Raw genomic sequence first — 19,532 nt, 5'->3', positions numbered from 1 at the left:
CTCTGTGCGTGAGTGCCCACAGAGATGGCTCTGAGTGCCACCTCTGGCACCCGTGCCATAGGTTCGCCACCACTGTTCTAGAGAGACAGAGATGGAGAACAGAACACCAGTTCAAGAGGCCGGATTCAGTGGGAGCTTTTGGTGACCTTCCGCTTCTGAAACCTGCTTTTCGGCACAAGGGGTGGCTCCTGATTTTTCCTTTTTGCTTAGAGACTCTGGCCTGTTACTCTGCTTTGGTCTCAGTACCTTCCATTGAATATTAGAGACATTGGTGCATTCATACCATCACTTTTTTGGATGGTTAACTTCCAGGTGAGGTCTGGTGGTCTTTTGACATCCCTAGACTCCAGGTATCAGCTCTTCTGGAGAAAGCACCATCCTCGGAGGGTGAACTGTGTGGGCGTTTCCCCACTCACCATGACCCCCCTTTTGCTGCGCGTTTCCCCACTCACCATGACCCCTCATTTCTGGCGCGCGCCCGGGTGTCCCCACGACCCCGCACTCTGCGCGGGGTCATCAAAAGGCGCCGTTTACAAGAGCGCCAGGGATGCCGCGCGTTGGGGGGGCGTGGCAGCGGCAGCATTGGGGAGTGCCGGGGACCCTGCGCTACTTGAGGAGAGTAGCACGGGGCTTACGGTAAGTGGGGAAAGGCCCTGTGATACACCGTAGATTCTCGTCGAAATCCTTGCCCAAATGCTCTCCTTTAGAGGCTCTGCTCCCCCAAATATCCAGGAATTCTCCAGGCCATAGTTGGCACCATAGGCTGGGAAGACCCTTCATGCTGAAAGTCAGGATAATTGGCTTGCATCCAGAAAATATCCAAAGTCACTCCAGAGAAAAGCCCTGACTTGGAGGTGGGGAAGTCTGTAGGGTTCGGTTGCGCCGCAAGAGGTCTGTGGTCGTTCTCAGAAGAGGGGATTTGAGCAAGAACGAATGATTCCAAGGGTGCTAGTTTGACCCGGGGCTGTTTCTCTTCCCAACCTGGACTGCAGGATCTTCTAGATGCTGCACATGTTGCCAGGGACGCCCTGTTGTATAATTTGCCGCACGGTCGCAGCCCTGCAGTAAATCATCGTCCCTGCTTCCAGAATCCATTTTGATGATAATGTTCACTCGAGAAACCCGCCTGGCCAAGCAAAGCTCAAAGGAACTGGGAGGGAGGAGGTGGTCAAATCATTGGGATTCCAGATGTGTCTCACCCTTACGCTGCACAATTCTTTGAGGGTCTCCCCGCTTCAGCACTAACCACAGGTATAAAGGCAATCTACCCTGCCCGTGAAAGTTGAGAAATCTCAGTTTCGACCCAAAAGGCAACCAGCTGGGAACCGTCGGAGCTGTGTGGAGCTGCAGAGACCTGGGCAACAACTCTTTGCTCCACGCTATGATTTTTCTGCTCGCCGGGGTTGCAATTTTTCTGCTCGCCAGGGTTGCAGCCAAGTTGCTGTTCTGCTCGGGAGAATCCTCCGGGGTCGGCCTCCCAACGTTTGAGCAGCGTGGAGCACTGAAACGAGGCTCGGCAGCAGCGGAAATACAGTTCCGGCACAAGCAAAGACACTGAAAAAGGCCAGGCTGTTGAGAAACAGTAGGGGAGAGGTTTGGGGTTAATTACTTAAAGCACATTTTTGGGATGGAGACCGTTTCATGTACGTCGGAGCAGCAGTGGCGTAGGAGGTTAAGAGCTCGTGTATCTAATCTGGAGGAACCGGGTTTGATTCCCAGCTCTGCCGCCTGAGCTGCGGAGGCTTATCTGGGGAATTCAGATTAGCCTGTACACTCCCACACACGCCAGCTGGGTGACCTTGGGCTAGTCACAGCTTCTCGGAGCTCTCTCAGCCCCACCTACCTCACAGGGTGTTTGTTGTGAGGGGGGAAGGGCAAGGAGATTGTGAGCCCCTTTGAGTCTCCTGCAAGAGAGAAAGGGGGGATATAAATCCAAACTCCTCCTCCTCCTCCTCCTCCTCCTCCTCCTCCTCTTCTTCTTCTTCTTCTTCTTCTTCTTCTTCTTCTTCTTCTTCTTCTTCTTCTTCTTCTTCTTCTTTGTTCTCTTGCCAACGGTGAGCCCGGGTGGTTCAGTGGTTGAGGGCTCAAATCCAAAGAGCCAGATTTGATTCTCCGCTCCTCCACACGAGCAGCGGGCTCTTATTTGGTGAACTGGATTTGTTTTTCTTGCTCCTGCACATGAAGCCTGCCGGGTGATCTTGGGCCAGGCACAGTTCTCTCAGAACTCTCTCAGCCCCACCTACCTCACAAGGTGTCTGTTGGGGGAGAGGAAGGGAAAGGAGCTTGGAAATGGCTTTGAGACTCCTTACAACAGAGAAAAGTGGGGTATAAAATCCAAACTCTTCTTCCAATCCTCACCGCAAACCTAGCCACGGGTGAAGAGGGGAGTGGAATGCTACCAGTTAGTTTTCGCACCTGTTGTTTTGCCTTATCTCTGCTTGGCGTTTTCCCCAGACTGGCCTGGCTAGTGTGTGAACTAGGCTGTGTAGGCTGGGCCAAAGTTCTCTTGATGTCTGTCTGCACTTTTCCAATCAGTTCTCGCAAGGACTCTGATGAAGCTTGCCATTTTTAATAAAGATCTTTTTGTTTCTCAGAAGATTCTGTTGGGATGGTCTCAGTTTGTTACGTCAGGTCGGTATTTGGTTGTAGTGTTTGAAGCGTCAGTTTTGTTTTATGAGCCAGTATATTGTAGTCCAGTGGTGGCGAACCTATGGCACGGGTGGCACTCAGACCCCTCCCTGTGGGCACACGTGCACAGAGTTCGTCATGTGATAATAGTGTAATTATTTCAGGGAGGTTATTAGCATTAAACCTAAGACCTAGTTTTGGGGAAGCAGTGTAGGTAACCCTGTTAAGCGCTGTTAAACCCCACTGATTTTCATGGGAAGAACGAAAGTGTGATGCTTTACCTGGGAGTAAGCTCGGTTGCTGGCAATGGGGTTTACTTCTGAGTAAATCCTCCTAGGGTCGTGATTCACCCATTAGAAGCGTTGCACAGTTGCTTCAAAGCAAAGTCACCGACTACCACCAAGCTTACTCCCGAGTAACGTGCACTTTGGAGCCAACCGGTTTTTCTAATCTAAACTAAAACCTCAGTATTCAGGTTAAATTGCCGTGTTGGCACTTTGCAATAAATAAGTGGGTTTTGGGTTGCCGTTTGGGCACTCGGTCTCGAAAAGGTTCGCCATCACTGTTATAGTCACAGTGGCTAACAATGTCGGACTAATATCTGGGAGACCCGAATACTAAATAAACAGGTGGCAGGGTTGAGGGTTAGGCTGTTCATCTCAAGATTCTTGTCATTCCGTCCTTGTATTGCAGTCGAAGGGATTCTCTTTTGCTTCCGCTCCAACACGCATACCCCCTTCCAAGAACGAAGGGCTACCATTCCTTTGTATGGGAGCAAATGAAGGGGTATTCTGGGAAGAAACCGTAAAAGCAAATGTTGAGTCTCTACATTTGCCTGTTCGCCAGTGCTGTGAACAGTGTCCGGGAAGGCGACTGACATATTTCGAAAGTGTTTTAATATCCCACCGAGAAAAGGTTCGGGGGGGCGGGGGGTTTGGATCACTTGATCTGTCGCAAAAAAAGATTCGCGCTATGGGGATTCTTATTTTTCTGCTCACGCGCTCCCGGCGCTTCTCGTCTGGGTCTTCTGATTATTCAGCAACACTGTCTGTCTCGTGATGGCTTAGCCCTGTTCTGCGTGATCAGGGAAAAAGCAGAGAAATTGGAAACGCACTCGGGCTGGGGGTGAATCATAATATTGTTAGGAGGGAGGCAGAGGTGGGATCCAGCAGGTTCTCACCAGTGCCTGAGAGTGGGTTACTAATTATTTGTGTGTGCCGAGAGGGGGTTACTAATTGGGTCTGCTTTTCCGTTAGAAATTCCACTAGGTCCAAAAATCATAAAGTCCTGTTGTTTCCTATGTGGCTGTTTGGCGAAGGTAGAAAACGGGATAATTCTCCCTGTTGGGCTGTTTTAAAAGCATGTTTTAGGAATATGGTGAAGTTCCTTGTTTAAGGAAAGTATCCTTCTTTTGATTTCTAGAAACAAAATTAAGTATTTGAAAGTATTATTTGACAGCCAGTCAATTAGAGGAGAAGTGGTCGTTTCTGTGGGCAGTAGACGATAGGACTTGCTATAATGAGTTTAAATGATGGACAGCAAGATACCAGCTGGAAATTAGGAACTTTTTTTTTTACAGTAAGAGTTTTTTTTTACAGTAACAGAGAAATTATTAGTGCCCCGCCCCCGGAATGCCTGACCACGCCCCCGTTGTGCTGTGCCCAGCCCCATTGGCGCTACGCCACTGTTTGAATCCCACCACCATGGGAACCTGTTACTAAAATTTTTGGATCCCACCACTGGAGGGAGGCCGTCTAGTCCAACCCCCTGCTCAACGCAAGAGCAGCCCAGAGCATCCCTGGCCAGTGTTTAACCAGCCGCTCCTTGGAGGCTACCAGTGGAGATGGGGGGTGAGGGTGGCTCTGACCACCTCCCTGGCCATTCAACTCCCCTGCTGAACTACTCTTACTGCAAGTTGTCCCCCCAAATGCCCAGCTAGTACCTTTTCCGAATGTCCACCCGGTTGGGTGGTTTTTGTTCTGCAAAGTCGTGTTTTTCCCGTAACGTTCTTCTTTGGGTGACTGTAGTTAATCCGTTTGCACGCAAGATCCATGAATGTGTGTGTGTGTGGCAGAGGCTGCTGGGAATGTTGTGGGGTTTCCGGGCTGCGTGGCCGTGTTCCAGCAGCATTTTCTCCTGACGTTTGGCCTGCATCTGTGGCTGGCATCTTCAGAGGATCCGATGGTAGCAAAGCAAGTGGGGTATATACGCCTGTGGAATGTCCAGGGTGGGAGAAAACCATTTGCATTGGTTCAGAGTGTTAAAGGGTGCAAATGGCAAGTGTGATTGGCAACCCTTACACTTGTTAACCAGTCCCAACGCTCACCTGGCAGCGTGGTGTGGAGGTTAAGACTGGCGGACTCTAATCTGTAGAATTGGATTTGATTCCCCCGCTCAGCCCCACCTGCCTCACAAGGTCCCTGTTGTGGGGAGAGGAAGGGAAAGGAGTTTGTAAGCCGCTTTGAGACCCCTTACAGTTGAGAAAAGTGGGGTATAAGGCCAAACTCCCCATCTTCAAACTTAGCAGCAGCAGTGGCGTAGTGGCTAAGAGCAGGTGCACGCTGATCTGGAGGAACCGGGTTTGATTCCCCACTCTGCCGCTTGAGTTGTGGAGGCTTATCTGGGGAATTCAGATTAGCCTGCGCACTCCCACACACGCCAGCTGGGTGACCTTGGGCTAGTCACAGCTTCTCGGAGCTCTCTCAGCCCCACCCACCTCACAGGGTGTTTGTTGTGAGGGGGGAAGGGCAAGGAGATTGTCAGCCCCTTTGAGTCTCCTGCAGGAGAGAAAGGGGAGATATAAATCCAGACTCCTCCTCCTCCTCCTCCTCCTCCTCCTCCTCTTCTTCTTCTTCTTCTTCTTTTTCTTCTTCTTCTTCTTCTTCGACATCTAGCTGTTCACTGTTAGTGCGGTGGTTTACCCAGAGGATCTTGTATCTAATCCTGGAATCAGTGTTTGTTCTTAAGCCAGCAAAATCATTTGGGACCAGAGACCTTGGCGTGTCTGTTGGGCAGGGGCTTCTGTTTAATGAGTGATCCTCTGGAGCAGAGTTTTCAAGAGATGCCAATAGCGTAACAACGCACGGATCACGGGCACTGTGAACGTCCTGCATTGTGCTGGGTGGGTTGGACTAGATGACTCTGGGAGCCCTTTCCTGTTTCTGTGGCACAGGTCCGTGCTTTCTTCCCTCTGAGAGCAGCAACCACAAAGCTCATGTGCCAGAATGCAGCTGCTTGAACACCTGCGCATAAATAGAACTCCGCAAGGCAACTTTCCTGAGGGGGTTGTCGTCTTCAAGGAAATTTGCTTGGCTCTGCACTGGGCTGCAGCATCCGATAAGCCGCAGGAGGCTCCTCATTAAAGGGTCTAATTCTGTTCTCTTTGAAACTTGGGGTGACATAATCAGACCAAAGACTGCTAGGAAGTAGTCACCCCCCCCCTCCCCAATCATTCCCCATAGAGTGCAGATCTCAGCCTTAAAATATTGAGTTTTGGATTTCTGGTTTTTTTTTGTCCATTTGTTCTTTTTTGCTGCCAAGTTGCAGCCGACTTATGCCGACCCTGTAGGGTTTTCAAAGCAACAGATGTTCGGAGATGGTTTGCCATTGCCTTCCTCTTCATGGCAACCCTAGACTTCCTTGGTGGTCTCCCATCCAAATACCAACTGGGGCGGACCCTGCTTATCTTATGATAGCAGGCTCGCCGGAGCTATCCACATCAGGGATTATTCTTTGGATTTCTACCCCACCTTTCTCTCCTGTAAGGAGACTCATGGTGGCTTACAAGCTCCTTTCCCTTCCCACAACAGACACCTGGCGAGGTAGGTGGGGCTGAGAGACTTCAGAGAGAACTGTGACTAGCCCAAGGTCACCCAGCAGGAATGTAGGAGTGCAGAAACACATCTGGTTCACCCGATAAGTCTCTGCCACTCAGGCAGAGGAGTGGGGAATCAAACCCTGTTCTCCAGATTAGAATCTACCTGCTCTTCACCACTACACTACTTTGGCTTATAGGAAATTGAATTATGAGTATGATAGCCTTTATTGGCATTCCAAAATACAATAAATACAATAAAACAATAAATACAATAAAACAATAAAACAATTGTCCATAAAAGACAGATAGTTACAGCAGCCATTCAGAGTCTCATCAATAGTCCAAATGGACTCATCAAAAGTGCCATTCCTATACACCTCTCCACAGACCTGACTGAAAACCCACCAACAGAGCCCAGGCATCATAACAGCATACAATATCAACACTCCACTATAAAACACAGAGTTTGTTAGAGTGGCACCTAACACAGAACAAGGGATAGGGGGCGAGGAAATGGGCAAACAATTGATTTGACTCCCATAGGTTGCCACAGCCTCCAGTTGTCACTCACTCCATCTAGCAATCAATAACAAAACTACGACATCCCTCAATGAATCACCCACATTTGACTTTGAAATGAAATTGAATTATTATATTTATTCCCTAAACACCCCCCCCCACTTTCTACTTCTGTCTGTAATTTTTTTAGAACCTAGACTCTTGTGTTTTTTTATTCATTGCAATATATTTTCATTTACTTCGTTTACGTCTTACCTTTCCCTCCAGTGGGAATGCAAGATTTGCTAGAAAAGACAATAATGCTAGGAAAAGCTGCAGGAAAAGAGGAAGACTCAACAGAAGATGGATTGACTCAATATAGGAAGCCGCACCCCTCAATCTGTAAGGCTTGAGTGAAGCTGTTCATGATAGGATGTTCTGCAGGATTTTGTGAGAAACAACTTGATGGCACTTAATACGCACAAGTTTGTGAGAATCGAAGCTCCTTTTTTCAGATATCTGACGAAGCGAGCCGTGACTTGCGAACCCTTCCATTCCCCAAATCTTGTTGGTCTCTGCAGTGCTGCTGGTTTCAAATCTGGCTGTTTGGCTGCCATCCAACCCGGCTGGCCTCTGAAACAATAAAATGGAATTTAAATTGAGGTCTGCCAAAGTCTATTCCCCTCCATTCTTTCCATCAAAATTAGTTCATTGCAGGAGATGGCTGGATTAGATCTCCTCTCCCTGACATTTAGCTTTCTCGTCCGTTGAAAGTTTTAAAAAACCGCTTGGAAGAAGTATTCAGTGATGTGGTTTCCTCAAACGATATCTGAGAAACAGTGTATTGTTTGTTTGTTTTAATTAAAATTTTATTTGTGTATACAGAAAACAAACATACACATTGAATCGGTCTTTGACATCAATCATCGTTATAATTTCCCCCTATCGCATATACAGAATCTTGAAAAAAAGAAGAAATGTATTAAAAAGTTAAATAGACTTCCTTGTTGTAACTCAGGAGTTAATTTGCCTTTGGTATATATGCATCATACTTAATCAATAATCTATATCTCATTTTAATCTCTAAATTTCTTCCTAAGAGCTTTGTCTGATTTTTTCAAACTTAAGGTTTATCTCAATAATCATCGTAAATCAAAATAGTTGACGCTTCAATATAATTAATACAAATTCATCCTAAACAATTAAAACATTAATTAAGATCTAATTCAAACAAACAAACAAACAAAGATTAGCAGGGCCTGGCTCCCAGTATTTAAAAAATGGACTGATAACCTCACCCGCAATACAACGCACTCAATCACACCTTTGCATAGCAAGTTCCACCCAAACAGTTAACGATTGGTTCCCCACCCTGAGACATGGACAATATACCACACTAAACTTTCCCTTCTCACTTAGACACAGTGAGAAACAGACTTTTCTCTGTGATACACCTCTGAAGATGCCAGCCACAGATGCAGGCGAAACGTTAGGAACAAAATCCACCAGACCACGGCCACACAGCCCGGAAAACCCACCAGAACCAAACAAACAAAAAGTTCATAAGCACTACAGTGTATTGTCGAAGGCGTTCACGGCCGGATTCAACTGGTTGTTGTGGGTTTTCCGGGCTGTGTGGCCGTGGTCTGGTAGATCTTGTTCCTAACGTTTCTCCTGCACCTGTGGCTGGCATCTTCAGAGGTGTATCAGAGTTCCCTCTGTGATACCCCTCTGAAGATGCCAGCCACGGATGAAGGAGAAACGTTAGGAACAAGATCTACCAGACCACGGCCACACAGCCCGGAAAACCCACCAAAACCAGTCTGAGAAACAGGCTTACCGGTGGAACTTTTGTTCTGAGCACAGATGGTTTTAAAAGAAGTCAGGCATATTCATGGAAGAGCTGTCCATTGGTGACTACTAGTTTCAGGGATTAAAGGGAATCTCCATACTCGGAAGCAGGCAGTGTCTGAATCCCAGTGCTGAGAAGCAGCAGCATGGAGGGTCTTGTCCACAATGCATTGTTTATCAGCCCTCCAAGGTAACTGGTTGTCTACTGTGAGAAGCAGGATACTGGGCTAGCCAGGGATCCCCGATCTTTTTGACCCTGTGGGCCCATTTGGAATCCCTGTGGGCCCATTTGGAATTCTGACACGGAAAAAGATTTTGGCTGGCGTGGCCCGAAGAGACAGATCTATAGGGTCAAATGGCTTCCATGTTGTAAACTAGAGATCGAAGGGCCACAGTCAGAGGTGGGATCCAGCAGGTTCTCACAGGTTCCCGAGAGTAGGTTACTAATTATCTGTGTGTGCCGAGAGGGGGTTACTAATTGGTGATTATGCCACGTGATTTTGGCCTTAGCTACGCCCCTCCTCTCAGCAGTAGCGCGCAGAACTTGAAGCAGTCTAGCAGGAGGTGCACCGGCGTGCGTGGCAGCCTGCGCCTGCGAGCATTCGTTTCCGGCCCAAGGACCGGCGCAGGGGCTGCGTCCTTGCCACAGCCCCGCCCAGGAATGCCCCGCCCCCAGAATGCCTGACCACGCCCCTTCGTGCCACGCCCAGCTCCATTGGCGCTATGCCACAGTTTGAGTCCCACCACCATGGGAACCTGTTACTAAAATTTTTGGAACCCACCACTGGCTGCAGTCCTTCCTAGGGGTAAACCCCTTTGAATACAACGGGGCTGACTTTGGAATCTGCGCGATTGCAGCGTTGCTTGCAAAGTGAGATTTAGGTCCGATAAGAGTGTGAAGACGTCTCTGCACGCCATCCGAGGCCTTTCAAAACCTTCTGTTTGCATTGTAAGAAGCCTCCGCTCTCATTCTTGTGGAGCGCCGGAGACTGCTAAAGAACATTTCGTATCTGCAGAGGAGATACGGCTGCCGCCGAGGGAGGCTCTATCGGGATGTTTTAAGTTAATGGCTAGACCATGTAATGGGGAATTCCAGACATCTCATCTCAGATGTCCTTGGCTAGAAGGAAAGATGTCTCGGGGGCAGTGATAAGCGTCGCCTGTTTCTTGCCCCAACAAGACTGTCTTCTGGATCAAACGGTATCTGCATTTTGACAAGGCAGATGCATTGTCTGGGAACAGTATATCTGCATCATGAGAGCAAACCGAAAGTGTCCTTAGTGGATGGCGGTGTACGTTAGACAGAGATCAGCAAAGGTTGGGTAGAGAGACTCAGGACAGGAAATGAAATAAATTTTTTTAATGATCCTCGGAAGATGCCAGCCACAGATGCAGGCGAAACATCAGGAGAGAATGCTACTGGAATACGGCCATACAGCCCGGAGAACCCACGACACACTAGAACAGGGGTCTGTAACCTGCGGCTCTCCAGATGTTCATGGACTACAATTCCCACTAGCCCCTGCCAGCATGGCCAATTGGGGGCTGGCAGGAGCTGATGGGATTTGTAGTCCACAGACATCTGGAGAACCGCAGGTTGCAGACCCCTGCCCTAGAACAGTTTTAAAAAGGATGTTTTATTTCAACAAGTTTCACTTAGCGCAATACACCAAAAAGTAAATCACAATACAATGAAAGATTAAATCAAGGCCGCAGATTTCACATGAACACCAAGACCAAAATCCTAAAAGTGGCTGTATTGCGTCTCATCTCCCCATTAACTTAAAAAGTTTAAACGTGCCTTACAAGATATTAAAAGAAAAACTAGAACTAACATGCCAGATGTTCACTTTTGAGTTGCCAACATAGCTCCTATATCTTGTTTGTACAAAAAGCATGTTCCTGAACAAGCAACTGAAAACAGTTTGGTGTTATATAGTAGAAGAGCAACACTTAACATAATTGAAACAGCTTTAACCTAAGTACGCTTACTGCTCAAATACACTCCCTACAACAAAACTGGGGGAAAAAAATCTGAAAATTGTTTAACAGGAAATTCTTTACTTGACTGTTACATTCTAGATCAGTGGTGGGGAACCTTTGGCACTCCAGATGTTATGGACTACAATTCCCATCAGCCCCTGCCAGCAGCCATGCTGGCAGGGGCTGATGGGAATTGTAGTCCATAACATCTGGAGTGCCAAAGGTTCCCCACCACGGTTCTAGATGAATGTTTCAGAAGATTCAAAAAATACTGAACCTGAATGTTTTAAAATGATCCTGACTCACTTACAAGTAAAGCATAAATCACAAGCTTGTATTGCAAAACTGTTAAACTTAATTTTTTTTGCTGCCCTAGAACAGTGGTGGCGAACCTATGGCACTCCAGATGTTCATGAACTACAATTCCCATCAGCCCCGGCCAGCCAATTGGCCATGCTGGCAGGGGCTGATGGGAAATGTAGTCCATGAACAACTGGGAGTGCCATAGGTTCGCCACCACGGCCCCAGAAATAAATTTTATTTAGTTATGTTTTATTTATTCCCCTCATTTATATCCTACTTTTCTCTCCAGTGGGGACCCAAAGCGGCTTACACCATTCTCCGTTTTAACCACAACAACCCTCTGAGGTAGGTTAGGCCCAGAGTTTGTACCTGGCCAAAGTTTACCCAACAAGTGGGGATTCAAACCTGCATCTCCCAAATCCTACGACGCTCTAACCACTGTACCGTACAGGCTCTCGTCGACTCTCCTCATACCAGACAGGCGGGAGCAGAGTCAGGATTTTGACATTCAGAAGAGTTGTGCAAACCTTGAAATAAATGTATAGATATATAAATTTCAATGCCAAGAAAAGCTGTCCTTTTCTCCTCCTTATTGTATGCAAATCATGTGAGGCCCGAAGTATTGCATTTTGCATAATTTATGCAGCAGTGTAAACTGGTTTGCATAATTTATGCTGCATAATTTTGTCATGAGGAGGGGAAAAGGAGCTACCCTGGGCGATAAAACACCAGCCCAATCGCAGAGCCTCCTTGTGGCTTCCAGATATTTCCCGGCAGCGCTATAGGTTTTTAAAGATGTCTGTACAACCCAAGGGATTAGATACTTGCTTATATTTTTTCTTAAAGAAAGCCCAAAGCAAACATTCCTTCTTGGGAGGGAGAATTATGTATTCAGAATCAGCCTCTTTGTTCTAGTGGAATCCGAACATATACACAGCCCCGCCCGTGGGTAGGAAAGGTCAAAAAGAAGAAGAGGAGGAGGTGGAGGAGTTGTTTGGATTTATATCCCCCCCTTTCTCTCCTGTAAGGAGACTCAAAGGGAGTTACAATCTCCTTCACCTTCCCCACACCCTGTGAGGTGGGTGGGGCCGAGAGAGCTCTGAAGAACTGTAACTAGCCCAAGGTCACCCAGCTGGCATGTGTCAGAGTGCACAAGCCAATCTGGTTCCCCAGATAAGCCTCCACAGCTCAAGTGGCAGAGCGGGGAATCAAACCCGGTTCTCCAGATCAGAGTGCACCTGCTCTTAACCACTACGCCACACTGGCATTAAGACGACGGAACCCATGGTGGGAAAGGCAATTCTGAGCGTTCTTTAAGAAGCTTAAAGAACGTGGAACCATTGATTGGCCACACCTGCACCTGGAGTCTGGAGTCTGTGGAGTCAGCCGTAAGTCTGTCATCCAACATTGCTTACTCTGACTGGTGGCAGCTCCGCAGGTTTCCAAGTCCGGGTTATCCATGCCACCCCCCATCCGACACATTTAACTGGAGACGCAGGGTTCACCCTCCGACTGTCCGCATGAAAGGCTGGTGCTCTGGGAGCAGCAGTGGCGTAGTGGCTAAGAGCAGGTGCACTCTGATCTGGAGGAACCGGGTTTGATTCCCAGCTCTGCCGCTTGAGCTGTGGAGGCTTATCTGGGGAATTCAGATTAGGGGTGGTTTTTGTTCTGCAAAGTCGTGTTTTTCCCGTAACGTTCTTCTTTGGGTGACTGTAGTTAATCTGTTTGCACGCAAGATCCATGAATGTGTGTGTGTGGCAGAGGCTGCTGGGAATGTTGTGGGGTTTCCGGGCTGTATGGCCGTGTTCCAGCAGCATTTTCTCCTGACGTTTGGCCTGCATCTGTGGCTGGCATCTTCAGAGGATCTGATGGTAGTAAAGCAAGTGGGGTATATACGCCTGTGGAATGTCCAGGGTGGGAGAAAACCATTTGCATTGGTTCAGAGTGTTAAAGGGTGCAAATGGCAAGTGTGATTGGCAACCCTTACACTTGTTAACCAGTCCCAACGCTCACCTGGCAGCGTGGTGTGGAGGTTAAGACTGGCGGACTCTAATCTGTAGAATTGGATTTGATTCCCTCGCTCAGCCCCACCTGCCTCACAAGGTCCCTGTTGTGGGGAGAGGAAGGGAAAGGAGTTTGTAAGCTGCTTTGAGACCCCTTACAGTTGAGAAAAGTGGGGTATAAGGCCAAACTCCCCATCTTCAAACTTAGCAGCAGCAGTGGCGTAGTGGCTAAGAGCAGGTGCACGCTGATCTGGAGGAACCGGGTTTGATTCCCCACTCTGCCGCTTGAGTTGTGGAGGCTTATCTGGGGAATTCAGATTAGCCTGCGCACTCCCACACACGCCAGCTGGGTGACCTTGGGCTAGTCACAGCTTCTCGGAGCTCTCTCAGCCCCACCCACCTCACAGGGTGTTTGTTGTGAGGGGGGAAGGGCAAGGAGATTGACAGCCCCTTTGAGTCTCCTGCAGGAGAGAAAGGGGGGGGGGTATAAATCCAAACTCCTCCTCCTCCTCCTCCTCCTCCTCCTCCTCCTCCTTCTTCTTCTTCTTCTTCTTCTTCTTCTTCTTCTTCTTCTTCTTCTTCTTCTTCTTCTTCTTCTTCTTCTTCTTCTTCTTCTTCTTCTTCTTCTTCTTCTTCCACTGAGTCACAACGAGCGATGTGGGAGTTTTCAGGAAAATCAGAATCGGGAACGTTTCCGATCCAAGTTCTAAAAAACGTGAGCAAAATTTAAATCGCGTTCGCAAAAGAGGCCACGGCTTTCTCTCCTGCGTTTAGCTCCTCCAACACAGTTGATTTGCGGCACAGCAGTCCTGAAAACTATAGATAAACCGGCTGCATTTACATATGCCAGGTGGACAATGTTCCATAGGAGAAGGAAACCACAAGGAAATTTCCTGGGGAAAATTTTCTGCCCCATATCAGTGGCTACGGCCCACATCCCTGTTTGTCGGTCAGCAGCCCGTGAGGCGGAGATGGGCAGGCAATGCTGGTTGCGATGCTGTGAGGTTGTGTGGCTTGTTTAATTGTGGGTCACCTTGGAAGGGGGCCGAGCTGGCAGTGGGGGAGAGCCAAATCTCAGGCTCGCAAGTGACATATTTCTCAGGCTCGCAAGTGACTTTGAATGTTATGGCTTCACTGGTTGTGAAACAGCTTCAAGTCACAATATCCATTTAAAAATACAGCGTATTTCGGCTTTACTGTCTCTGTGTCGGAATGATTTTTAGTTTTTTTACCTGGTCCTCTTGGTACTCGGCCAGATTTCCCCCTTTAAAAAAAAAGTTTTCTCTGCGGGTTTGTTCCGTAGCGGAAATGGCTCTTGCGAGGCGACTGCGGTCTTGCAAAAGTGAGAACGGCTGCCCGAAAAGGAAGAGAAACGTCTCTGGAAGCGCTTGCAAAGACATTTAACCCCGGGAGAACCGGTGGCTCTGGAAACAGCATAATGTAGGAAAACTGGCTGGCGGAACGTAGAGAGACAGACTGTAAGCAATTGTCTTAGCAGCTCCAGATCTCTAGGGGTGAACGTTCCTTAGGAAAAGTGGCGCTTGTTCGCTAGTGGCGTAGGAGGTTAAGGAGCTTACAATCTCCTTGCCCTTCCCCCCTCACAACAAACACCCTGTGAGGTAGGTGGGGCTGAGAGAGCTCCGAGAAGCTGTGACTAGCCCAAGGTCACCCAGCTGGCGTGTGTGGGAGTATACAGGCTAATCCGAATTCCCCAGATAAGCCTCCACAGCTCAGGTGGCAGAGCGGGGAATCAAACCCGGCTCCTCCAGATTAGATACACAAGCTCTTAGCGTCCTACACCACTGCTTGTTAGAAAGCCAGTAACAGGAGACTCGAGTCCAGTATGAAAACCTTCCTGCGTCAAATGGAGTGATTTGGCTGCTTGTATTTCAGTGCGGGGGGCGGGGGGGAAGTTACATAGCTGTGGCTTGCCTGCGAGGCACAGCCAATTGTGGGGCTTTTGAATATTATTTAATGGAGCTTTGCCGGGCATAGCGCAGTCAGGGAGGATTGACCAGGCGTCCCGGACAGCACATCTGTTTTGCATTTCTGGTGAAGTCGTATCAAAACGGCAGGAAAAATGCAGTCGTTGGGGGGAGGGGAAAGGACGTCCGCCTTTCTTTCCCCACACAATGCATTCCTGTTAGCGTAGAAGTTGTAGGATTTTGGAAACTGCCCGTGTCTCCTTCCCCACGCCTCCCCCCCCCCCCTTGTCCCTTCAGGAAGGAGAAAATGGCCTTGGAGCGCCCAAAGCGAGAGTGCCGTTGGTGCCGTTTCTCCCTGGCCGGCAAGCTGGCTGCATTCCTAACTCGTCTTCTTTTGCTGGGTGTTGCTGTGTAGATATTCCGTCCAGCGTAAGGCCTGGCAGAGGCGTACCGTTGATTTATTTCCTGTGCATGCCTAGGATGCAAAAAGGAATCTGGTTTTGTTGTCTGCACAATGCTCTCGGGATAGCCTCTGCCCAGATTGCAGGCAAAGGGTACGTTCAGTGTACTGTCGCAGGCTTTCATGGCCGGAATCGCCAGAGTGTTGTGGGTTTCCCGGGTTGTATCGCCGTGTTCCAGTAGCATTTTCTCCTAAAGTTTCGCCTGCATCTGGGGCTGGCATCTTCTGAGGATCTGATTCTCATGAAGATGCCAGCCACAGATGCAGGCGAAACGTCAGGAGAAAATGCTACTGGAACACGACCCTACAACCTGGGAAACCCACAACACCCTGAAGGATATGTTTTTATGACACCCGGGGACTCTAAAATTTGGGGGGAGGAAGGTGTAGGATTGGCTGGGTGTGGTCCACTTAATAACCTGTACAGTGGTTTGGACAGATTTATGGAGGAGAAGTCAATTTATGGCTACCAATCTTGATCCTCTTTGATCTGAGATTGCAAATGCCTTAACAGTCCAGGTGATCGGGAGCAGCAGCAGCAGAAGGCCATTGCTTTCACATCCTGCACGTGAGCTCCCAAAGGCACCTGGTGGGCCACTGCGAGTAGCAGAGAGCTGGACTAGATGGACTCTGGTCTGATCCAGCTGGCTTGTTCTTATGTGGTTGACCTCTCTGTGTGGGGCTTGGAGATCTCATGGAATTGTGGGTGATCTCCAGATACAGAAGTCAAATCACATGGAGAAAATGTCTGCTTTGGAATGTGGATCACAGGATATTATTCCCTTTCCAGGTTTCATTCTTGAATCTCCAGGAATCTCCCAAACCACAGCTGGCAACACTAATAACCAGACTTGCTAAATATCAAATTTTTCCCGAGTTCATCTTAGTGCCAGATTGGTTGGAAGTAATAGGCGAGTTATAGCTGTGGAGTGAGTCCATGCACAGATTTGGATATCTGAACTGTATTGTGCTCCTTAAAAACATCTTAAATGGTTGAGTTTCTGTGGGGTGCCACAGGGTTCTGTCCTGGGTCCCAGTGCTATTCAATATTTTTAATCAACGACTTGAATGATGGAATAGAAGGCATGCTAATCACATTTAGAGATGACATCAAAATAGGAGGAGTAGCTAATATCCAAGAGGACAGAGTCAGAATTCAAAATGACCTGGACAGATGAGAGAGCTGGGCCAAAACAAACAAAATGAATTTCAACAGAGATTGTAAGATACTACATTTAGACAGAAAAAAAATGGCACGGATATAGGATGGGTGACACCTGGCTCGACAACACTACATGCGAAAGGGATCTGGGATTCTTAGTAGACCACAAACTGAACATGAGTCAGCGGTGTGATGCAGCGGCCAAGACAGCCAATGCGATTCTGGGCTGTATCAATAGAAGTATATGTCTAGCTCAAGGGAAGTAATTGTACCTCTGTATTCTGCATTGGTTAGACCTCACCTGGAATATTGTGTACAGTTCTGGGCACCGCAATTCAAGAAGGTTATTGAGAAGCTGGAACGGGTCCAGAGGAGGGCAGCCAAAATGATAAAAGGTCTGGAATCCATGCCCTACAACAGTGGTGGCGAACCTATGGCACGGGTGCCAGAGGTGGCACTCAGAGCGCACTCTGTGGGCACGCGCAGAGTTCCCCCCCCCCCCCACATCTAGGCTGGCCTGGGCCGCTGGGCTCGATTATTAGCATTAAACCTAACACCTAGTTTTGGGGAAACAGTGTAGGTAACCCTGTTAAGCGCTGTTAAACCCCACTGATTTTCATGGGAAGAACTAAAGCGTGATCCTTCACCTGGGAGTAAGCTTGGTTGCTGGCAATGGGGCTTGCTTCTGAGTAAAACCTCCTAGGGTTGTGATTCACCCGTTGGAAGAGTTGCACGGTGGCTTCAAAGCAAAGCCACCGACTGCCACCAAGCTTACTCCCGAGTAACGCACGCCTCGGAGCCAACCGGTTTTCCTAAACTAAAACCTCAGTATTCAGGTTAAATGGCCGTGTTGGCACTTTGCGATAAATCAGTGGGTTTGGGGTTGCAATTTGGTCTCAAAAAGGTTCGCCACCACTGCCCTACAAGGAGAGACTTCGGGAGCTGGGGATGTTCAGTCTGGAGAAGCAAAGGTTAAGGGAGGCTATGATCGCTGTGTTTAAATATTTGAAGGGATGCCACATTGAAGAGGGAGCAGGCTTGCTTTCTGCTGCCCCAGAGGCTAGGACACGGAGTAATGGATTCAAGGTACAGGAAAAGCCTACTGCTGTTGCCAGCCTATGTGTGAGCCAAGGAGCCCCTGTGACGTTGCCAGCAGTACCGGGCTGGGTTCGGTCCAGCTGCCCGCCAGGATCGTCACCGGGAAGGTAAACGGCTGGTCCTTCATCCTCCCCTAGTTTTCTGAAGCATTTACAGATGGTTGTGTTTACATTACTTAACTCCAGCTTTGGCCTCGTTCTGCAGCCCGCAGCAAACACTGCGCCCAGTCGAGGGCCTTGGGTTTAATTCTTGCTCCGGGTGGGCCCCGGTGGTTCTGCCCAGCCGCGTCGCAGAGGCGAGAAATGAATCTGCCGCAAGCCGACGGATTCCGATCAACGCGTAGACTCCCCGGAGCGTAATTCCTGCCCTAATCTCTCTCTCTCTCCCCCTGCAAATATATTTGGGCTTTTCCCGGCTCTTTCGCTTCCAGTGCACAATAGAAGAGGCCGTTCTCTTTGCCCCCTCCCCATCCCTTCCTAGTGTTTTCCCTCAATGCGGCTTTTCCTGGACGGAAAGCGGAGGGTCTCCCTGCCGCCCGGACGCATAAGCTGTCGAGTCACGTAGGTGGGGAGAAAAACCTGGCAGATTCTCAATTGTCAGAGGAGAGGAGCTACCGTCACTGTCCTGATCTGTGCCGCAGGCGAACGGTGCCCAATGCAGAACATGCACAGGGGGAAACGTGCTCTGGGAACCTCCGGAAACCAGTGGTGCCTTTCCAGCATGTGTTCTAGTTCGCTTATGCGTGCGCACACAGACACACGCACACAGACACACCCACACACCCACACACCCACACACACACTATGAATTTAGGCAGAACATGAGAGGGAGGGCAGGAAGAGATGAGCCAATACTACCCTGTTTCCCTGAAAATAAGACACCTCCTGAAAATAAGACGTAGTAGAGGTTTTGCTGAAGTGCGAAATATAAGGCATCCCCCGAAAGTAAGACGTAGCAAAGTTTTTGTTTGGAAGCATGCCCGACGAACAGAGCACAGAAAAACAAGACATCCCCTGAAAATAAGACATAGCGCATCTTTGGGAGCAAAAATTAATATAAGACACTGTCTTATTTTTGGGGAAACACGGTAGCTGTTGTGGCCCTTTCTGTCATGCCCAGGACCAGGAATAAATTTTCCTCCAGATTGGCCTGGGATCCCGGGGTTTTTTTGCCTTACTCTGGACATAGAGCCAGAGTTAGAACCATAGAATGATACAATTGGAAGACACCCAAAGGCCATCAAGTCAAACCACCTGCAATGCAGGAACACACAATCAAAGCACTCCTGACATGCATTCATCCAGCCTCTGTTTAAAAACCTCCAAAGAACGAGACTCCACCACTCTCCGAGGTAGTGCATTCCCCTGTCGAACAGCCCTTACCAGAGGTGGGGTCCAGCAGGTTCTCACAGGTTCCCGAGAGCAGGTTACTAATTATTTGTGTGTGCCGAGAGGGGGTTACTAATGGGTGATTTTGCCATGTGATTTTTGCCTTAGTTACGCCTCTCCTCTCAGCAGTAGCACGCAGAACTTGAAGCAGTCTAGCAGGAGGTGCACCGGCGTGCGTGGCAGCCTGCGCCTGCGTGCATTCGTTTCCCGCCCAAGGACTGGCGCAGCGGCTGCGTCCTTGCCACAGCCCTGCCCAGCAATGCCCTGCCCCTGGAATGCCTGACCACGCCCCCGTTGTGCCCCGCCCAGCCCCATTGGCACTACAACACTGTTTGAATCCCACCACCATGGGAACCTGTTACTAAAAATTTTTGGATCCCACCACTGGCCCTTACTGTCAGGAAGTTTTTCCTGAT

The 19,532-nt window shown here is 48.8% G+C and overlaps 1 protein-coding gene across 2 annotated transcripts in view; it reads left to right on the top strand.

Moving 5' to 3' along the window:
* Positions 1-19,532, top strand: part of RAB30 (RAB30, member RAS oncogene family) — a 59,464-nt gene that overhangs the window by 17,111 nt on the left and 22,821 nt on the right. Inside the window, exon 1 of one of the 2 annotated variants that reach the window (XM_048493376.1) lies at positions 17,721-17,835. The exons of the other annotated variant lie outside the window; for it this stretch is intronic. The gene's annotated coding sequence lies outside the window, so the exon portion shown is untranslated. Of the gene's footprint in view, positions 1-17,720; positions 17,836-19,532 lie in introns of those variants that run through there. 2 annotated transcript variants of the gene reach the window in all.

The sequence above is a fragment of the Sphaerodactylus townsendi genome, linkage group LG04 (genome assembly GCF_021028975.2).
Source record: "Sphaerodactylus townsendi isolate TG3544 linkage group LG04, MPM_Stown_v2.3, whole genome shotgun sequence".
NCBI classification, from domain to species: domain Eukaryota; kingdom Metazoa; phylum Chordata; class Lepidosauria; order Squamata; family Sphaerodactylidae; genus Sphaerodactylus; species Sphaerodactylus townsendi.
The sequence above is the reverse complement of the archived record's forward strand: the minus strand, read 5'-3'. Positions and strand labels throughout refer to the sequence as shown.